Raw genomic sequence first — 2,995 nt, forward strand, 5'->3', positions numbered from 1 at the left:
GGGTATCCAGCTTGTGATGCCTTAAAGGGGCCTGATCAGAAAGTGTTGAAGACCCACCTTCTGAAAATCAGATGTCTCAAGTTGGGTACCCCAAATCACTACTCATCTTTGAAAATCTTGGCCAGAAGGCCCTGGAGTCAACAGGAGTCCTTCCATTGACTTTAATAGGCTCTGGATCAGACCCTAAGGGCTGTGCCCAAACTAAACGCTTCAGTATCTCATTAAATCCAGGAGGATCGGGCTTGGTTCTATCCACTGGCAATTCCAGGAAATGCAAGAAGAGGAATCAGTGCCATGTTGGGGGCTTTATATCTTGGCAGCAAGAAGTTGCCATAGGAGAGACCAGAACCCAACCTCCTGCCTCCATATCATTGCCCAGGTTGATGGTGGTAGGGAGCACTAGGAAGGCTGGAGTGAGACTTGGTCTTGATTTTCATACTTCTGTTTCTCGGGGCATGGGATCACCGGACCCATACTCTGCTTAGTGCCATGGGGGAGAGCTGTTTCGGACTCCCACTGAAACTCACTTCTCAGGACTGTGGTGGAGGGAGGACCACACGTCAGTCAGGGAAGAGAGGAGATGTATTTGCCCCAAGGCCTGCTCTAGCAGGATGTTGCACCACTGATGAATACCGGCAGGATGGGGAGAAGAGATGACTTGCATAATCAAGTCTCAGCCTGGACAGAAAGTTACTTCCTCCTTAGCTCCTTGAATCCAATCCGATGGCTTTTGTGTATTGTAGTTTAAATGAATTATTACTCGAAATTCTGTAGTAATATGCCTATTTATCTATTTGTCAAAAAACATTTCCGGAATCTTTTTTGTTCTTTTTTGTATTATTATTACAGACATACTCATTGATAGGTATTTTGAAATACATTACCAGAATAATTGAAACTGGCATGATTATTTTGTGTTATTTTGACAAATAAAATATGCAAAATTTTGCAGAATTGTAAAATATTGTGTGCAGAATTTTTAATTTTTTTGGCACAGAATTTTTAATTTTTTGGCACAGGGCCACATGGAGACACAGGAGGGATACCCTCCGTGTTTCTGAGACACTTGCTGAGGGCAGCCTTCTTGCTAAGAATTGGGTCATTTTTGACAGAGATAGGATGTAGGGAGTCCAAATGCTAGAGACTGGGAACCAGTTTCTACCCACCTCTAATCTCGGCAGCACTGAGGGACAGGGGCTGGAGGAGATAACAGTGCAGGTGCTTATTTACATCAGCATATCTTCGCATACACCTCATATTCATGTTGGTATAAGCTACTTCTCCTGGGAGACTGTCCTGCATTCCCATTTCCCACTCATTTCCCATACCCTTGGTATCTGTCTTCCTGCATCTGCTCATACATACTGTTATGAGCTGGGTGAAACCTTGTGCTGGGTAGAGTTAAAACCACATCAAGAGTGGTAGGTGTGAACTCACCCTTCAGTTAACATAACTCTAAGTATAAGCCCCACCTAAAACAAAAGGTGTATATGAAGCCGCTCCGCAGCTTTTGGCTGAGTATTGTTTTGTGCATGTTTGTGTGTGTAAGCAAGAAAGAGATCACACAGAAACTGAGGTCAGACAAGAATAGACTGAGGCCTGGTCTACACTTAAATCTTGAACTAACTACATCACTCAGAGCTGTGGAAAATGTCATGCCCTAAGTACTATAGTTAGGTGTACCGGACCCCCAGTGTAGATGTAGCTAGGTTGGCAGAAGACCTACCCTCTCAGAGAGGTGGATTACCTACATCAGTGGTTTTCAACCTGTGGTCCCCAAACTCCTGGGGGTCCGCAGACTACATCTAAGATTTCCAAAGGGGGTGCACCTCCATTTGAAAGTTTTTAGGGGCTCGCAAATGAAAAAAGGTTGAAAACCACTGGCCTACATTAATGGAAAAACCCCGTCCGTCAATGTAGGAAGCATCTACATTATGGCGCTACAGCAGTACAGTGCCGCTGTAGTGCTGCTGTAGTGTAGACATGCCCTGAGAGAGAGGCAGACAGCCTGAAGGAGCAGCTGAACGCGTGGTGGCTGACCCTGGCAGACACCAGAAAAGAGGTTTTTTTGGGTCAGGGAGCAGACTGCTGTGAGCAAAAGAAGCTGTTTCCTGCTATTTGCTTCCCTGTGCATTCAGAGACACAGGACTTTGAACATTCCTTGTAAAGAAACAAAGCTGCATCAAAGAAACACCTGGCTAGCACCAATTTCTAGGCCCAGAGGGCTCCAAACTTTGACTAGCCACTTGGCAGAAAAGGGGCAACGGCCCTATCAGCTTCCACTGCTTCTGTGTTATGAAGTGTAGGGATCTGTCACATGCAAGCAAATGACTGACTAAATGAAAGCTATTATCCTCACAGGAGCAGCTAGAGGCACCCAGTGTACTAGGCACAACAGATAAGAGAGAAGTAAAAGGAAGCATTCTTTCACTATTTCCGTTTTATAGAAAGGGAAGCGAGGCACAAAGAAACTATGCAACACACCCAAATCCTGCACTATCTGTGGCAAACCTAGGTCCCCTGAGTCTTTGGCCAGTGTGTTAACCCCAAGTCCACCTTTCTTCTCTACAGGCTGCTTGTTCTCTAGGTGCTACAAGTAAAGGTGGTTTAGTTCTCCCCAAAACACACACGTTGGAAGACTCTTTAGGATGGTAGGCACGGACCACCATCCACTGAACTCAGCTCCACGTCCTGCTCCTAGTAACCTGAAGAAATGCAGGGCAGCTCGTGCAGGTCAAGATAGCTCAGACAAACCCAAACTTCCCCTCTCTCCAACACCCAAACCCCAAGGGAAGTGGAAGCTGCATGCATGGGTTGAGGCCCAGGACTGGACCAGTGCAGGTGTGGAGGATGGGCTGCGGGGCTGGACTGAAGGGTAGTGGCAGAGTTGACTGTGTGCAGAGATCCAAGACTGGAGTAGCAGCGGGGGTGCAGGTCAGGACTGAGGAGCATCACCAGAGCTGGGTATGTGGGAAGCCCAGGGCTGGGATAGCAG

The sequence above is a fragment of the Terrapene carolina genome, unplaced genomic scaffold, assembly GCF_002925995.2.
Source record: "Terrapene carolina triunguis isolate 2854851 unplaced genomic scaffold, T_m_triunguis-2.0 Scaffold90, whole genome shotgun sequence".
NCBI lineage: Eukaryota > Metazoa > Chordata > Testudines > Emydidae > Terrapene > Terrapene triunguis.